The following is a 20,276-nucleotide window of genomic DNA, read 5'->3' as shown; positions in this document are numbered from 1 at the left end:
CTTAGTTATCATATAAAGAAAACATTGTTTATATGTTAACATATTATATACTATTAAAAATATAATAAATAATATTTGAATTTGTTAAATTGTTAGGAATCTGGCTGTATAAAATTTTGTTGAAGTCCTTAGAATATATCTTACTCGAGTATTTGATGTTTCTTGCCAAGTTTTTTGGAAGAACGTTAACACCAGGTTTTTTATTATGTTTCTTGCCGCTGTTTCTTCTCTACCACAACCTCCCGAGCCTTCTACATCCCACATCCCTCCTCGGCTCCCCCACTTGTAACAAATTTGGCGTTCCCACTTTTGGTAAAGTTTCCTCAAATCGGTCCTGGTTCCTACTCTCCATTTCGCATGCTTCTCTCAAATAGAGCGATGCTCTAGTAACATACCGCTTGCCACCTCTACTCAAAATGGGAGAGCAAAACATGGGTACCACGTACCCTAACAATAACAAAGTAATCGGCTAGTTAACGTGTATAAGACCAAATTTAAGACACAAGTTTATAAGTTATAACTATATACGAGTTATTATTTTTAAAAGATAAACTTAAGACTTTCCTATAACTTATGCAAAGGTTATCCATAAATTTGTAATGTTTTTCTCAGATCATAGTAGAATAAAAAAATGCTACATAATAATTAACATAAGTCCACCCGAACCTTTAGAAAACGAGACAAAACAATGTGAAATTGAGTTCATGAACCTACGTAGGCAGCGGTGGAAGGCACGTGATTATTGATTATTAGTTAACCTTAAAATTACGTACGAGGCTCGAGGTACCTTATTATTTGTTCCTTAATCCAAAAATTATTATTATAGACCAATAATACCCAAAGACGAGTACAAAACTAAAGTATGTATTTTTTTATTACTATTTGTCTCAAAATCAAAAATTGGCACATAATGAAAATACGGGAACAACAAAGATATCCTTAATAAGTTGCCACTTGCATCCACTAATTAATTATTAGGGGTGCGAATGAGAAAAGCTCGGCTCGGCTTGTTCCGAGCTCTTATTTTTAAAGCTTTAGTTCGGCTCGTTAGATGTTTTTTCAAGCTCGAGCTCTGCTCGATTATTACTTATTGTGTAGTTACATTAGGCTTACTAAACAATCTTCCCATACAAGGCTTGAGCTAATACTCGATAACTAGACGATCATTATTTAAGGCTCAAATTTGGTTTTAACTCAATTCGACTTGTTTCGTGCTTTTTATCGTCCTATTTCAAATAGCTTGCTCATTTTCGCCTCTAATCATGATTGTAATGATTAAATTTCTATAAATCAAAATTAACTCGTATTAAGACTAAAACCAAACTAAACTTAGTAGAATTTTGGTTTCGGTTTGTTCCTCGCTACAAGTTGGTTTGATGTAGAACGTTTTAAAACTATGAATAATATAACATAATAATTCACATGTATTGGTTTATACATAAATACAACCATAAGTAAAAATATATAAGCTTACACGAGTAATGAAATAATACAGAACCGTGAGAAATGATAACATTATAGTATCAAGTGAGCGTTATAGTTGAACTCGATACATGATAAGTTTTAAAACAATCTACAAACCAAATTTGAAGAAAATGAAACATCTTTTAAAAGAAAATACACGAGACCAGATATATAACCGTCAATTATATAAGTTTAAATATACTCTAAAAACTTGAAATTTTAGGGTAAAATTAGTGGAGAGGTTGAAGCAAAGGATAAAATCAGTAGAACATAGACTAGAAGCAAAGTAGCTATTAACTATGGTATGACTTTTAGTTATGGCTAAACACCAAGTCATCTACATCCTAATGATAACGTTGAAGTCATGATTTAAAGTAGTTTTTACGTATATTTTAAGTTTTAAAAGAAAACCAACCGAAAAAGGTGAATAAAAAACTGAAGCACATCTAACTATAAGGCCATATGTAGTGGGCGATAGATTAGGGCGAGAAAGGGGCGACAGGGGCTACAACACCACCCCCGTGGGCGATTTTTGGGGCGATTTGGGCGGGGGCAGATTGTTCTTATCGGCCGGAGAAAGGGGCGATGTATATGTGATGTGTGTGTGTTGTATGTATGTATATATATTTATATTATTATTACATCTGTTTGTGTGTGGTATTATATATATGTATATATTAGCCTACAACACCATTGCACCCCAAAAACAAATTCTCACCTCTTGCTGACTGGGCGTCACATTGGGCGGGGGCGGATTGTTCTTATCGGCCGGAGAAAGGGGCGATGTATATGTGATGTGTGTGTGTTGTATGTATGTATATATATTTATATTATTATTACATCTGTTTGTGTGTGGTATTATATATATGTATATATATTAGCCTACAACACCATTGCACCCCAAAAACAAATTCTCACATCTTGCTGACTGGGCGTCACACGGCGCAATTCGCCCACAATTGTAGCCCCTCCACTACACTAGCCTAAAAGATTAGGCACAAATATCAAAACAAAAATATTTTCTAGATTAAATAATTAATTAGCTTAATTAAGTACTTAGCTAGCTTTATTTAAGGTAGTATATTATTAAAAAAATTGAAGAGTAATTATTATCCCATGTATGAACATAATAAACAAAAGGGTGTGGAGTATGTAGGTTGGTAGGGGGAATCCAGTGCCACATATATCTCTGTCCCGTGATTAAGGATTCCAATCTCTTTTTTTCGAATATTCCGTTTTTTTATTATTATTATTATTATTATTATTATTATTCTCTCTTAAGATTAATATAAATTTATGAAAATATGTTAAACCTACTTGAGTTTGAATCCACATTCAAGTCTTCATTTACTCGCCGTGGTCATCATATGTTCGATAGAGCATTCATTTGTTCGTCTGAAAAGTGTCGCTTCTGTTTTTACTGAACGGGGCTCGCAACGACTCGTGGGCATTTGTTTTCACTAAACGGGGATATTATTTTCTCGTGAGATGATTAAGGGGTTGAGTTCCTCATTCAAGTCCTCATTTACTTGTTGTGATCAACATTTGTTCGTCATGGCATTCATTTGTTCGTTTGAAAAGTGTCACTTCTGTTTTCACTGAACGGGGCTCGCAACGACTCGTGGGCATTGTTTTCACTAAACGGGCATATTATGGTCTCGTGGAATGATTAAAAGGTTGAGTTCCCCATTCAAGTCTTCATTTACTCACCGTGATCATCATTCGTTCGTCAGGGCATTCATTTGTTCGTTTGAAAAGTGTCGCTTCTGTTTTCACTGAACGGGGTTCGCAGCGACTCGTGGGCCTTTGTTTTCACAAAACGGGGATATTATGGTCTCGTGGGATGACTAAGGGGTTGAGTTCCCAATTCAAGTCTTCATTTACTCGTCGTGATCATCATTTGTTCGTTAAGGCATTCATTTGTTCGCTAAAAAAGTGTCGCTTCTGTTTTCATCGAACGGGGCTCGCAACGACTCATGGGCCTTTGTTTTCACTAAACAGGGATATTATGGTCTCGTGGAATGGGAACTTTGTATGAAAGCATGTCATGCAAAAGTATGCTCAAGTGAAGCAAAATATTCACAAAATTGAAAGGGTTAACATGTTATTTTTTTATTTTATCATTATGGCAAAGTCTAGAAGTCCCTTGAAACATATCAAAATCTTTTTCATGGTGTAGTTCTTAAAAACATAGTTCTTGAAGAATACCCGTCATTACAATTTAATATTCTCTTTTCCTTCTATGAGTGGTAAATTGATAAATATATCAATAAAGGTAACAAATCATCTGTATTTAAGCTAAGTGGTCAGAACTATTATGAAAAATTTTCTTCTCGAAATTGGTTCATAACCAAAATTCTTTCAATTATACATATATGATATTGAGAATGAAATTCTCAATAGAAGGAGCGTTCTAAGGTACAGAGCGTTCCCGGATACGTTTTTGCACGTCATTTTTTTTATTAAGTTCATTTAAAAAATCATTTTATGATATAAATAAAGTCAATTTATGTACACATAATATAGATGCAAATATAGATATAACACATTTTTCCATATACGCTATGTTATTTTATAATTTAGATCATTCCGTGTGTTACCGGGCTCTAAAACTAGTTATATATATTTATTTATATAACACAATTCGGTTTCTTAGTTAAAATCGAGCGCTATAGATACAAACCCTTTTTTTATTAAACTGATAGAACATGGTTTATCCGTCACAATCATACAAATTGTTTTAATGATTGTTGTATAGTGGTTTGATTAAAAAGTGAAAAATGTTATACCACGCCACTGCCACGTAAACATGTAGTCTCTCACTAGCGCCCTCCATCCCACATCTGTAACGGTGTTTTATAAAACTTAACCATCTAAGTACAAAACATCAGCATGTGAACGTTTTAGTTTGAGTAAATCATTTCCATTGAAACAAACATGAAGAGTGAAGCCCACAGCTTGTGTAATCAGATTTATGAATCTCAAAGCTAGATTTAAGACTTATACAAAGTTTATATACAACTAGTGTTTTGTCCGGCGCGTTGCGCCGAGACAGGTCGATAAAACCCAGACGGTTGTAAAACTCAAGTGTGATCGTCTCAAGCATTGAAGCGGTATCAAAACTAAAACAAAATGCGGTGAGTCTATACGAATTCGGTTGGTTTGGATTGCATTTGTGATGATACCGAAACTAAAACAAAAAGGTCGGTAAAACCCAAATGTTGTCGCCCCATGGACGTTGCGACGGAGAGTCAACGTGAGTAATCGTTTAGTTACCAAATTTAAGGAAAACAAAAAAAATATGTTTAATCCAATCATACGGCGCCACATGATTCAATCATGGTCATGCGGCGCCAAACTTTTCATTTATTATATATAATAATACCTTTATTCTATTCGGAGTTTTGTAAACACTCGACTCTAAACCATAGTAAAGTCTACATTTGTTAAAACTAAGACATACCAATCATCGGCGGAACTTTAGAGGGCGAGGAAGGGTTCATGCCTCCTGTTTTTTGGGCTCTGAAGTGGTAATTTATGATTTTTGATAGCCAAATGCCCAATGAAGCCAACTAAAAGTACTGGTTATTATTTTCTTTTTAGATGTATGGTCATTGTTTGGTTAAATAAAATGTTTTTTTTCGTAAATACATAATATTAGTTTAACATTTTCGGCTCTTCCAATAAACTTTACAATACAAGTAGCAACTTATATACAATTGTACAATACATATTGGGTTGAAACTTGAAACAAACACATCATCCCATCAATGGAGTAGGGTCAAGGGTGTATAAAGTATAAAAAATAGAAATAAGCCTTTGAATATTGTCAAAGTAGGGTACATGATGATAACATATTTTTCCACAAAGAACCAAGTATATATCTTCCTATTGAACATTTGCAGAAAAATATTGTAGCCACTCGTAGTGGAAGCCTAGTGTGGATGTGGGTGTGAGGAAGAATCTTTTGAATTGACTTCAAAAAAGTTATAAAATATAGTATTGTTTTTATAAAAGTTTGTAACTCATGGCTAATATTTAAATATTGTAATATTATACAAATTTAACTTAATACACATGACAAATTAAGGGATTACTTATATATTAATAGAGATGTACAAAAACAATTTTGTGTATGCATATTATCTTTACATGTCATAGTATTGTTTTTAATATATCAATAAATAGAGGGGGAAAAAACTCAAAACAGACATACGCAATAAACGTACAAATGAAATTAACATGCTAAATATGAAAATCAAGTAGATAATTATATAATTACATCATAAAGTAATTACATAATTACTCTACTTGTATATATAATTGTTTTACTTGATTATCACATTTAGCACGTTAATTTCATTTGTATTTAATCTAAACTCATAAAAAAATCATGTACAAATAAAAGGTGAACGTTTGATTGTTTTATTCGTTATATATCGTTATGAATAGTAAAAAGAAATTTATTTCTAAATTTACCACTCGTATCATAGATAATATCATTTTAACCCATTTAATTTAATTTTTTTTCTACTGAATAAAACTATACAAGCACTAATTTATTAGTTTTATTATTAAATATAAGCCACACATTTTTAATCCAAATCTATAAAATTTGTTATAACGTCATTATATAGGCTTTGGATAATAGTTTAAAACTTAAACTAAACAACATGTTGTAAAAGTAGAAACATTATCTTCATACAAAAGAAATGAAGATTCCTATATAAATTTCTACCACAAACTTTTCTTAATGATCTCCTTTTATCCGAAGAAAATTTGATGCAAACCTCATAACGAGTCCTCACAAGCATAAAGTAAGATTGTGCGGGAGTCGTCATCTAAGAATAAAATCGAAGGATGATTCGTCTTAAAGTTAACGGATCAAATCGGCATTGATGTAAACATGATTTGATGCCAAAAGTAAAAATAATTTTTTAGTTTGGTTATACTAACAAAACTTGATGTGTTAAATGAAACCTAAATAAAATGTTTAAATATATATATATATATATATAAGAAAAACTATTTCCATGACTTTCCCATGGATAAAATTCATAAAACAATAATCTTCATTTATTTTTGGTAAATATGTGCAATCACCAATGATGATTGTATAAATTAAACAAACTAGTTATCTTAATTTTTTTAGAATGTATAATGTAAGACATGTATTTTTAGTACTTACTCTATAAAACTTTTTGTAATGATCAATTATACGTTTTAGTAATCGTTTAAAATCGAATCAAATGACATGTTTTAAAAGTAGCAACATTATCTTCATAGCATAAAAATGAAGATTCTTATCTAAATTTCCACCACAAAGATAGTTTTTCTTAATAATCTCTTTTTAGCGGACGAAAATTTGATGCAAACTACATAAGACGCTCAAAAGCATAAAATTACGATTGTGAGGGAGTCGCCATCTAATAAAGTCGAAATTCGATTCGATTTAAAATTAACGGATCAAACCAGCATTGATGTAAACATGATTTGATACCAAAATATGTACATCACCTTTTGACAAAGGGAGATCAAAAATATTCTCATAGTCATGTAATGTGCTGAGTGGTCATTTTATTACTTTGGATGTTTAATGAAATTGCAACAAAAGTTAGAGAGAGAGAGAGCTTGATGTGAATTTTTTGAATATTGACATCATTTTACTTATAAACAACAAAATAATAATATTTTTGCATAAATATCATTTCAGGTACAAAATGATATCAATTTCTAACACAATAAAGACTAACTTGTACACACTTATATTTCAAAAAACACATTGATTGAAGTACGGATTAGAATTCTGACTGATAATTTCATAAGTTAATTACATAGATAGTTCTTATGATTTGTGTAACCTCACAAATTATCAAATTAACCTCACAAATTTACAAATTAGTGTTTGTAGGGTAGTTATCGTTGAGGGAATATATTCAAAATAATTATTTAATTTAAAAAAAACTATTTTAAAAAATCCTAGACGTTCATCATAATGAATATATTCAAAATAAATACTAAGCAGTTGAGAAAAACTCTCAAATTTTTATATGTTTTTAGGTCATATAATGTAATAAAATTTTAGTCAGAGTATGGACGTTAAAATATAGTATTTCTCTAATGTTCTAAAATACATAAAAGATTATTTTAATTTAAATTACACCTTTTGTGAATAGTAAATTAGTCATTACATCAAAACAAAAAGCAAACGAGTAACAAACTGCGCCGTTACTAGTTTTTGAAAAGTTTTAATATGACTAATTAGTACATCTAAATCCATATAATTATGAGAAATATTATTCATTAATACATCTAAATTCATATAATTAAGAGAAATATAATTTAAGAATTTGAAGTATAAATGTGGATGTGGGATGGACCATTAAACTTTGAATAATGATGCTCATCACACATGTATAGGTCATGGACCACATAGGATGTGTGGGCATGTGCCATGTGAGACAGACATGACATGCTGGAATTTGATTCAATTATTATTGTTTAATTTACTTCCTACCATCCGATGTTTCATTTTGGATGCCAAACATAGTCCTTTAATTCGCTTAGTTACTTTTGTTAAAACTCTCTGATTACCCTTGACAACGAAAGTAAAAGTTACAAGTATTATTTGTAATATAATTTGTAAATTTAGAATATCATAGTTTACCGGATGGCTTTATGAATCTGAAGAAGCGTGTATCGACTTACTTGTATACGATCAACGTTCCTTGGGTACGAGTATGCAATATCACCGATGGTTTTCCGAGATACGGGTTCTTCCACCTACAAAACGAACAGCACCGTGAGCTTACCCCTTAGAAAGGGACAGAGGGGTCCTCTTTGGGGTAACCCTCCGGTGTGAGAATCAGATATTGTAGGAGAGGATAATCAGGATGTGAAAATGAGTAAAGGATTTAGCATATATTTTCTTGCCTTCCTCTCACTGTTGAGGTGGTGTGATATTTATAGTATTAGGGTTTCCAATGATTGGGCTCAGACCCAATTAGGGCCTTTTTGGCCTCCTCCTATTGCTTCGCGCCACGTGTACTTAGGACACCTGGTGATTTTTCATTGATTATTCTCTGACCAAGGTATTTCACCTGACCCATGTGCCATCACGTGGTGGCATATGGGCTTTGCTGAGTTGTCCACCCTTCATTGGCAGCTGTCAACATCAGCACATTCTTTATTCCTTAAAAGATACCTTCTGGAAGGTTGCCTGATGAGTACAATCATGGTTGTCCTTATCCTGATTTGGATTAGACTATTGTCTCATTTGTTGTGTGTCGCTTACGCGCGGCCTTTATGCGCCTATCCCGGGGATGCGCAAGGTCTTCTCTTTATTCTCACACTAAATGTGTGTGTTGTGTGCATATGTGATATGCGCCACGCGCAGATGTTTTGGCTTTGTGGGTTGACCCGCCTCGCTTGCGCTTGCGCTTGCGCATATATGATATGCGCCACGCGCAGATGTTTCCTGATTCAAGCCTCTTGTCTATATCTTGTGGGTTGACCCGCCCCGCTCGATGTTAAGGCGGGTGCATACCCCTTCAAGCCCCCCCAGTCAAATGTGTGTCTTGTCTCGCGCGAGCGAGGTAAGATAGATATTAGACTTAATAGTTTGCTTTTTCAATAGGGCTTGTTTTTTCTTTTTCTTTTCTTGTACGCGCGTTGCGCGAAATTCCATCCCTTTGGTTAAAACGAATCGTCAATGCACGTGGTTGGTTGGTGTTGACATGCATCAGAGATGGAGACGTTATGTGTCAGACCTTTCGTGTGCTCGAGGTGCTACGGTGGCTTTTCACGTCTCCTCATACAGTGTCAGGAACACGTGTCACGCTTATGTTGACCTACGCCTGCGAGTGGGGGCGCGTGAGCGTAGATCTGATTATTACTTGTTTCTCTCTCTCTCTCTCCTGGGCCTATAAAACCAAACCTTTTGAACGGTTTTTTCTTCATCTCCATTGTCATTTTCAGAGCTTTTGCCTATCATTTATATTCCGATTAAGAGCTTTCGTCTTTGTCCTTGAATTCCGTGCTTAAAGTAACCATATTGTTCGATTCGAGATTGTATGTCTAATAACCCAGACACCACAATTTCCCCTAGTAAAGGCCGTGTAAAATCAGTGGTTATGTCTACTTTGAAGAAAACCGGCAAGGGTACTCGGGTTGCCGAGGCCTCGTCGGAGGAGGGAGGGAAGAACAAGGCGGTGAAGAGATGGGATGAGATTCCCTGCAAGTTGAAACAACCTGATTTTGATAATCTCGTCGCCTCTCAGGGTTTTCTCCCTGAGTATGGTTGTCTGCTCCCGGCGACCGGGCAAACGGCGGCGGATCCTCCCACCGGCTATATCTCTTTATATTCTCACTTTTTCACCCACTGTAATCTTCGTCTTCCGATGACGAGGTTTATAGGTGCGCTCCTCCAATTTTACGGGATTCATATATCTCAAGTCCATCCCTGTGGATTAGTGCGCATGACTCATTTTGAGTTCATGTGCAAAGCTCAGCGCGAGGAGCCCACCCCTCGGCGCTTTCAATATTTTTATAAGCCGAAAATCCAAGATTCTTGGTTCTCATTCACACCGCGCAGTCAGAAGGTTAAGTGCTGCACTGTTGCCTTCAAAAGCCTTCATGACTGGGCTGAAAAATTCTTTTATATCAAGGCTGGTGTTATTCCCATTCGTATGACCGTGCGCGCGATTACTTCCGCGCCCGCGGATGATGGCGTTCTTAAGAATCCATCTGGCGAGTGGGTTAAAAAATTGACTGCTGAACCATCCCCCGCCAAGAATATTTGCGAGGAAGCGTTGGTGGGGGTTGGTATGAGCAAGAGGTGGACTGACATCGAGACTGAGCCTGTCATCCATGTTGATGGCTCAGGTGGGTTGTTTGTTCATTGCATTAATTTTGCGCGAGTATAATTCGTTTTGCTGATATCACTTGTCTTGTTTTATGCAGAAAGCAAGGAATACATCCACGCCGCCTATGACGAGCATACAGAAGGTGGCTCTATCGCCCTGAACGCTGGGGAAGTTGCTTTCCCTGATCGCTTCGATGATATGTTCATCCCTGTCGACTTAGAATTTTGCTTTGACAGCGATGCGCCTGGTAAGCTCTTGTATTTGTGTTTAGGCCCTTAGAATACCAAATTTGGTTTTAACATTTCTGTTGCGCGTATTGTAGATGCGTTCGCTAATTATGAGTTGGAGCCTGTGGAAGAGGAAAGGGAGGAGGAAGAAGCTGAAGCGCGAAAACTCAAGCGCAAGGCTAAAGGCAAGACTGGCGCAGGGGCCAGTAAAAAACAAAAAAAAGATGATGCCTCTGTTGCCCAGAATCTTCCTCCTACTCAAGTGAAGGGACTTGAGAAAACCAAGGGTTTTACTTCCAAGTTTTCCTCGTCTTCTTTGCCTCAAGGTGTGGGCAATCATCCAGTCCACACGAGGTATGGTGCTGCCACCTCATCTCTGCGCGCGGCGGACAAGGGAAGCGGTGCTGCGCCTGCTGTTTCGTCTTCTCCAACAGGTATACTTTGTTTATATTTTGTGGTTTTATGAGCGTGATTCCGATAGAGTTATTAATGAAGCTTTGTTCACTCAAATGTTTGTAGAGCCGGCAACGTTGGTGGCTCAACCTCAGGCGCAGCAAGGTGCCAAGGCTATGCCGAAGGTTGTTTTGAAGTCCTCTATTTTGCCCTCAAAAAGGGGGAAAATGGACTTCATGGCAATGCTTAATTCGCGGACTGCGGTGCGCCAAGGTATTTATTGCGCTTTGATTGTCTGATTTTTTCCTTTAGTTCAAGTCATGAATCATTTCTCCTTGTTGGTTTTTTAATAGGAATTATAGCTGGCACACAAGCTGCTGGTGGCACTGCTAGCGCTGGCGCCGTTAGTTCTGCTCATGCTCCAACAAGTACTGAATCTCCCCTCATTGGGATCACTAAGGAGCAGGAGACTATTTTTCGCGTTGCTCTAACAGCGTCAAGACCTCCCTCACCTCCTCCTGCGCGCAGCCCTCCTCGTGAGACTATTTTTGATTCTTCCAAGTCGCGGGAGAAGAGACCTGTTATAGAGGATGATGAGGAGGTTAATTTTGAAAATTCTGATGGTGGCCGCGTAAGCCCTATAGCGCCACGAGATTTCGTGGCGCAGCCTTTTTCTCATGGGGCAGGCAGGAGCTCATCAGCTGGCGCTAATCTTTCTGCCGGTTCTCCTCAGGTATAAGTTTATTTTGCTCCGCTATGCAGACTTCCAAGTTAGTGTTTAGATAACTAAAACGTTTCTTTGCGTTGCTTTGTGTTAGTAGGGAGCCGATCACATATACCGCCCGAGCTGGAGTATCACTGAAGAGAGCTCATTCCAATCCTTGGGCGTATGTGAAGACTTTTGGGCTCACTCTGTTCCTCCAGCTGAAAGGAGGTTTCAAGAGGACCGCGCTCGCGTGGATTTGCTTAATAACCACCTTTTTGCTGGGTCTGCGTTTTTTGTTGCCTCCCAAGAGCTTCGCAATGATTATATAAAGGTACGTGATGCCCTTGCGGAGGCCAAGCAAGAGGCTAAGATTTCTGCTTGGAATCTTTCTGATGCCCGAGAGAAAGCTGAGAAACTCCAAGCAGAACTTAGCGAGAACCGGGCAAATTCCAACGCTGCTTTTGTGAAGCGCGGGCTTGAGCTGCAAGCTGCGCGGGAGAAACTGCAAGTGGCAGAGGCAGATGCGGCCAAGTACGCGCGTCAAGCGCGTGACCTGGAGTTGGCAGTGGAGGCGCGTGACCAAACTATTGCGCAGGTTAATACTGAAAAATCTTTATTGGAGACTGAGGTTGCACGCCTGAAGAAAGAGCTTGATGCTGCGCGAGCGGAAAAGAATGAAGCCTTGGCGGCAGCAGCGTCTGACAAAGAAGAGCTAGAACAAGTCAAGGAAACTGTTAAGTTATTAAACTCTCAAATCCCTGCTCTTGAGACGTCTGTTTCTTCCCTCGCGCAGGACCGTCAATGGCTAATTTCACAGGGTGTGACTCGTTGCGCTTATGCCATGAAATACTCAAACGAGTTTCAGACCCTTGTGATGGACTGTAATGCGGCGTCGCGCTTGGTGGGTCGGGCTGAGGGGTTTAAGGATGGTTATGAATATGGCATGCTAAAGAAGAATCCATCCGACTACCCTTATCAGCTCGACGCTGTCTGCGTTGACATGGATGAGGTGGGGGAGAAGTACTTGAATACTCCAATTCCCATCCTTGAGCAGGTATTTTAACCTTAATGAGTTTACTTGACTTATTTTCATAATCTTTGGTACTTATACTGTTTCTTGTGACTTGCAGATAGCCGCGCTTGCTGACCAGCCCGATCTTGGCGCTTTAAAGAAATTACTTGATGAATGTGAAGGGACTGGTGGCAATGATGATAGCGCGGGCAATGCTACCTCTGCCAGCGGCTCTGGCGTGGCCAAAGGACCTACTCCTGACGCTATCATGACGGAAGACGACTATATTCAAGACGAACAGCTTGATTATGGTGAGTTTGGAGATGACGAGGAGCGGGTTGCGCCAGATGCTGAGGGAGGAAATAATGATGAGGAGGATGAAGAGGCTGATATTAACATAGAGACTTGAAAAGCCCTTCTTGTTTTTTTTTTTTTTTTTTTTTTTTTGTAGTTTCTACCTCATCATTTGTAAATTTGTAAACTTCTATGTTTCGGAATGAAATTTTGTTTTTCCCTTACTCGCATCTTGCGCATTCCCAATTCATCTCTTTATATTGCATGTGTGTGCTTGTTGAATATAAGGTATGCTTACACATTGAAACTTGAACAAGGTTGTAAGGAAATTATTTTTACTTAATCCTTAACAGTTGTCATATTTCAAGTTATTTTGCGATATTCTGAATATGCTGACACGTGCCTTGGCATTTCATTATTCCTCTTTTGCGCGACGTTATCGTGCATTTATTATAGGGAATTATGAATGAGTTTTGTAGCCTTTACGTGTCCGTATGTGTTACTCTGCCTATATCCATTATAATCCCATGCGCGGCCCCGACCTGAGACCTTAACAACTATGCTTTGGCATGTGCTTTGCCTTAGTTGTGCTTAGGTATTTTTATGGTCCAGCTGCGCAATACGTGGGATGGATGCTATGAGTAATTTGAGCTAAGGCTCATATTATTGGGCTAAGGCCCTGACGTTTTAGAGTTAAAACTCGTTAACGCGTCTGAGCTTGAAGCTCGCGCATGTATGCTTTACTTCGTTTTATTTTTAGTTTGATGTCAATACAATGTTGTCATATTGCTCAAAATTAATAAAGGGAAGTGTGAAACATGTATGCAAAAGGTAATAGAACGCATATTAAGAAAAAGTAGAGCGTATCATTATTCGTAATGGCTTAAAAAGCCTTGATTACAAACTTGACAACTTTTACATGAAACATTTTCTAAGTTGTGCTGCGTTCCATGTGCGCGGGATCTTCTTTCCATTTAAATCTTTTAAAGCGTATGCGCCTTTTCCCAATTCTTCCGAGACTTGATAAGGTCCCTCCCAGTTGGGAGACATCTTTCCCGGGGGTATTGCGCGACTAGCTTCATTGTTCCGAATGACAAAATCATTCTTCTTGAAGTGGCATTCATTCACGCGCTGATTGTAGTATTTTTCTAGCTTTTTCTTGTATTTGGCTTTACTGATGATAGCCGCCTCTCTGCGTCCCTCAAGTAAATTGAGATCCAACCTCCTCTCTTGCTCGTTATCCGTCTTACTCATCATGAGCACTCTATAGGATGGGCATCCAATCTCTGCTGGAATCATAGCCTCTGTTCCATAGGTTAGGCTGAACGGGGACTCGCCATTGCTGGTTTTGCTTAATGTCCTGTGCGCCCACAGGACATTAGGTAACTCCTCGACCCATGAATGGGACTCTCCCTCCAATCTTTTCTTCAGCCCATTCAGCAAGCTTTAGTTCGCGCGCTCCACTTGGCCATTCCCTTGAGGGTGGTATACTGAAGTGAAGACCTGATTGATGTGCAATTCCTTGAACCAACTGGATATCTTCCTGTCAGTGAATTGTTTGCCACTGTCGCTCACGATTTCCATGGGCAGGCCAAAACGGCATACGATGTGGCTCCAAATAAATTGCTTCATTGCCTCGGCTGTGATTTTTGCCAGTGGCTTGGCTTCAACCCATTTTGTGAAATAGTTTACTGCCACTACCAAAAACTTTACTCGCCCTGGCGCTTGTGGTAAGGGACCCACAATATCGATTGCCCACTTGTGGAAAGGCCATGCAGAGGTCACCGGGATCAAGTTGTTCTTTGGCTGCATGGTATTTGGCGCATAGCTCTGACACGCTTTGCATTTTTGGATCTCTTTTAACGCGTCCAAGTACATGCCTGGCCAATAGTAACCTGCGTTCATTGCCTTGGCGACCACCATGCGCGGGCCAGTATGTATTCCACAGATTCCTTCGTGTATCTCTCTGATCACATAGCTTGCTTCCTCAGCGTCTAGGCATTTCATGAGTGGTCCAAGATAAGAGCGTCGATATAACGTACCATCGAGCATTTCGTAGTTCTGCGACTTGTGTCTTATCTTCCTCGCGTGTGCGCGATCGTCTGGTACCTTTCCCTCATTCAAGAATTCCATTATTGGAGTTATCCATGATGAAGGTGTTGTATGAATTACAAGAACAGACTTCGCTCCCACTGACGGGTTGCTCATTACTTCCACCCTGACATCTTTGCCAAAATGATCGAAGCTGGTTGATGTGACATCTGACCCGATCCGACCCGACCCAGGTACCCGTTTCTCTTATCCGATCTCTTTCTTTTGTGATTTAATGTTTATTTATACTTATATTTTATTTTTAATAATAATAATATATATTTCCTTCCCGCCTCTTTCTCTCTCTTTCTTTCCGCCGTCCCCTCCCTCTTCCTTCTCTCTTTCCGCCTTCTTTTCCCTCTTGTCGCCGTCCCGCCCTTACGCCTTGTTTCCCTCTTCTAACTCTTTGCTTGTCCTTTGGTTCTTCCCGCCTAAGGATGTCTGCAGCTCCACGCGCCAGACTCCTTACATGGAAGCCTGCGTGAAGACATCTTGTTCCTGCGATGCGTGAAGAGAACTCTTCTCGCAGCGCGCTAAGAATGCATGTTCTTCCCGCAATGCGCTAAGAATGTATGTTCTTCCCGCGATGCGCTTAGAATTCCAGGTTCTTCACGCAGCGCGCTAAGGATTTGTGATTCTTCCCGCAGCACGCTAAGGTTTGTTGTGCCAGCCTTCGCGCTCGCGCACTCAGCCTTCTCGCGCTTGACCCTTTAGTCTTCTGTTTATTCTAGCCGTTTGCTTTTGTAATGTCTTTTCTTCTGAGCTGTTGACCTAACCTATCTAATGTCTGAATAGTTACTTTCGGCGCAGCATGCGTACCAACCCCATTGGTTGGTAGAAAAAGTGACTGACATTATCTTTTGAGATCTGCTTTTGCCAAGCTTTATCCAGTACCTTTATCTGAACCGCCCATGCCTGTTACTGTTTCCCTGACAGCTTTATCTTGCCCCTGCAGCTGCCATATCTTTTGATATCTTTTGCTTTTGGATTCTTATGCTTTTTGATATCTTTTGCTTTTTAAGATCTTTTCCCCTTTTCTAGGGATTATGTCTCCTAGGGTTTTTCTATAAATAATAGTAGTATTTTCTTAACACTTCACACACTACACTTATTATCTCTTCCTCCCTTTTTGCTCTCTGCCGTTGTCCTCCTGCCGCCCCCCTCTCTGCCTCCGTCTTCCTCCTTGTTCTTCCTGCTTTTCCGGTAATATATATTATATATAATAGTTTACTTATTAATTATGCTAACTTATAATCAAGACTTAAAACCAATCGTTAAAACAATAATCTTTAATTATAGGTTAACTTTGCTTGTTTAAGAGTTGATTCTTGCATATCTATCACCGCATCGTTTATCAAGTGAGTTATCTCGTATCTAATCCCTTTTTATTTTAAATGCTTTGGGATGTTCATGTGTTCATACAAAACTTGAGTCTTAAACTTGTTTATGAACTTTAGTCGCGCAGTATCCCATGTGTTGAGGACGTTTACTTGGCTGTTTATTTGTATGTGTGTATCATTAACCGCTTTGTTCGGCCTATTCCGCAGTTCCGTTGGTACCATTAGTTGAACACGGGAGACCTATCGTTTACGGTTTTCTTTGTTTACACTTGCACAGATGTTTTCTCGTTTTTATGCTCAATTGGGAGCATGGATTGAACTATGATCTATGAACTATCTTAGGCTTGATCACAATCTGATTACACCCTTGTTAAACTCTAGACATACACGTGTTGCGCGCAGATTTACTGTGGTTATCTATGATTATCTATTAAACTTGATTTCTCACCAACACGCAAGTGTTTGACGTTTATTTTAACACATGTTCAGGTTTGCAGTAGCTGTTTTGGGAGCTTAAGGACACGTAGGAAGTTCTTTATTTTGGACCTAGATTAAAATGTATCAAGACAAGTTTTCGCTGTTCGAATATTATGATTTATAATATATTAATTTATGTTGTTTTAAGTTCTCTTGTTTACGTTGCGTATGCGCGAATGAATGTATTTATTAAATATTGACACCCAATAGTGTCACGAGTAATGAAACAATATGTGGCGCCCCGATGTATAATCCGCCTTTGGTCGGGGTGTTACAGATTGGTATCAGAGCTCGTTGACTTTAGGATAGGTGGTTAGACGTAACGGCCTAGAATACCTAAGAGTCCCTTCTCGCGCATGAGAGAAATCTCATGTTTGCACGCTTATTGTTAATTACTCGTTATTTATGAATATGCTCGCACATGCGCAGTATATGATTTTATGTTTTATTTCGCGATATTTTGATTTTTGCTGAATTTCGATTTTTATCGATTTTACTTACATATTCGTTTGTTGGGATTGAAAATTCGAAAAGTCATGGTGATACATGAATAGTTGATTTTCAATTTCCATTTACGATTATGTTCTGAGGTTGGAGACTTGAAAAGTCATGGTGATACATGAATTGTCAACCTCCAATACTCATTTTCTTGTATGTTTTATATTGAAGATTGAAAAGTCATGGTGATACATGAATCGTCAATCTCCAATACTCGTTTGCTCGTATATTTTAAATTGGGAATTCGGAAAGTCATGGTGATACATGAATTGTCGATTTTTGATTCGAATTTGTTACCTTTATTAAGTCTGCATTTAGGATCATTTATTTTACTTTAACTTTTGATAGTATCTAACTCTGCGAAACCAAGCTTTATAAAGTTATACTTTGCGATAAAACCAAGATATTAACTAAAATTAAAACTTTTATAGAATGCCTCCGCTATCTCGCCGATTTCAGAGAAGAGAAGCCTCGCGCATGCGTAGACAGCAACGTTCCCAGGAAATGGCCGCCGTGATAGCCCAAGCCTTGAGCCAAAACAATACCTCCAGTTACAACATTAAGTCCTTTAACGCGGGTAACCCTCCAAAGTTCACAGGTCTTGAAGGAGCCACCGTGATGCTCCAATGGCTCGAAAAGATTGAAAACACTTTCCTCCATACCCAATGCCCCTCATACAGACGAACCCTATATGCTTCCAGTGTCCTGGAATCCAGAGCGCTTACATGGTGGAATGGAGTAGCTCATGCGCGTGGCGCAGAGGCTGCTTCTAGCATGACATGGGAGGAATTCAAGGAAATTCTTACGCGAGAATTCTGCCCTCCCAACGAAGTTAAGCGCCTGGAGGAAGAATTCTGGAACTTGAAGCAATACAGCGGAGAAGCGCGCGAGTACGCGACGCGCTTCCATGAACTAAGCCTGCTTGTCCCTCACCTTGTTACCCCTTCACGCCGAGCCATAGAGAAATTCCTTGGGGGTCTCCCCATGGAAATTCAAGATTCTGTATGGGCCAGAAACCCAGTTACCCTCTCTGACGCCATCGAATTGGCCGCTGTGCTCAGCGACAACCATGTCAGAGCAGGAACCCTGTTCCTGCGGGGAACTGAGAAGACCAAACCCACCAAGACTGTCCCTGAACCAACAGAAACCAAACCAGAACCCTCAAACCATAACCAGAAACGTAGGCGCAGACAAGCCTATGCGCTTACCAACCCGCCCATTGTCCAGCAACCAATTTATCAACCAGTTTACGCGCCTAACCCACTGTCAACCTACCCAGCACCTCCTGTAGTCCACAACTATGCCTTAACCAATCCAGCACTTCCTGCCCCGCCAACTAAGAAACCTTACACAGGAAACCAACCCTTTTGCCCAACCTGTAGACTTCATCACCCACCTCAAGTCCCGTGTCGACAATGTAACCGATGTGGCCGCGTAGGTCACTCCGTTGAGTACTGTAGAACCCCTCCCTCCAATCCGATTGCGCCAACACCACCAGCCTACCCGCAGAACCCACAGCCAACTTACCAAAACCCACGACCTAGATCGTGCTTTAACTGCGGTGATCCAAGTCATTTCCGGAACGCGTGCCCAAGGCTACAAGTTCAGATTACTCAAGCGAATCCGGTGAACCAAATTTCGAACCAAGTGACGCGTGGCCGAGCTTTTAACATAACCGCGCACCAAGCGCAAGCGAATAACGACGTAGTTAATGGTACATTTTTGCTTAACGGATTTTATGCATCTATGCTTTTTGATACTGGCGCCGATAGAAGTTTTATCTCTCGCGCCTTTGAGCGGAAGCTTGCGCGACCGCGCGATAACTTAAAAGAAGATTTTTCAGTTGAATTGGCTAATGGCGAAACTGTTTTAATAAACTCGGTAATTAAAGATTGCACGCTTAACCTTAACGAAAACGATTTTCTGATCGACCTCATCCCTATGCCTCTTGGAAGCTTTGATGTTATCATTGGTATGGACTGGCTCTCGAAGAATCGCGCCGAAGTTATTTGCGCCAAGAAATTGATTCGCATACCTCGAGAAAATGGTGATCTTCATATTTACGGCGAAAAACCCTCCAGTGGTCTTAAACTTATGTCTTGCGCCGAAGCCCAAAGACTCATGCGGAAGAAGTGTATTGCATTTCTAGCCCATGTGGTTAAACCCGATGAAGGAAAGAAGCTTCGCGATATCCCTGTTGTGCGTGATTTTCCTGAAGTTTTTCCTGATGATCTTCCTGGTATCCCTCCCGCTCGTGAAGTCGAGTTTCGTGTTGATCTTGTCCCTGGTGCTTCCCCCGTTGCTAAATCTCCTTACCGTCTTGCACCCGCTGAGATGCAAGAATTGGCCAGCCAACTTCAAGAGTTGACTGCTAAAGGATTCATTCGCCCTAGCTCTTCGCCCTGGGGTGCTCCGGTGTTGTTCGTTAAAAAGAAAGATGGATCGTTTCGCATGTGTATAGATTACCGCGAATTGAACAAACTCACCATTAAAAACCGGTATCCCTTACCGCGTATTGACGACCTCTTTGATCAACTCCAAGGTGCCTCTTGTTTCTCGAAGATCGATCTCCGTTCTGGTTATCATCAGTTGCGCATCCGCGATGAAGATGTTCCGAAGACTGCTTTTCGTACTCGTTATGGCCATTTTGAATTCTTGGTCATGTCCTTCGGTTTAACCAACGCACCCGCCGTTTTCATGGATCTTATGAATCGGGTGTGTAGGCCTTTCTTGGATAAATTCGTGATCGTGTTTATCGATGATGTTCTGGTGTATTCTAAGACCAAGGCCGAGCATGAGCAACATCTCCGATTGGTATTGCAAAAGCTTAGAGCCGAGCAACTCTATGCTAAGCTTTACAAGTGTGAATTTTGGTCTGATGAAGTACAGTTTCTTGGCCATGTTGTAAAC

The sequence above is a fragment of the Bidens hawaiensis genome, unplaced genomic scaffold (assembly GCF_021521415.1).
Source record: "Bidens hawaiensis isolate Kalapana, Puna unplaced genomic scaffold, B.hawaiensis_p1.1 tig00044236_1, whole genome shotgun sequence".
NCBI lineage: Eukaryota > Viridiplantae > Streptophyta > Magnoliopsida > Asterales > Asteraceae > Bidens > Bidens hawaiensis.
This window is presented reverse-complemented; position numbering follows the sequence as displayed.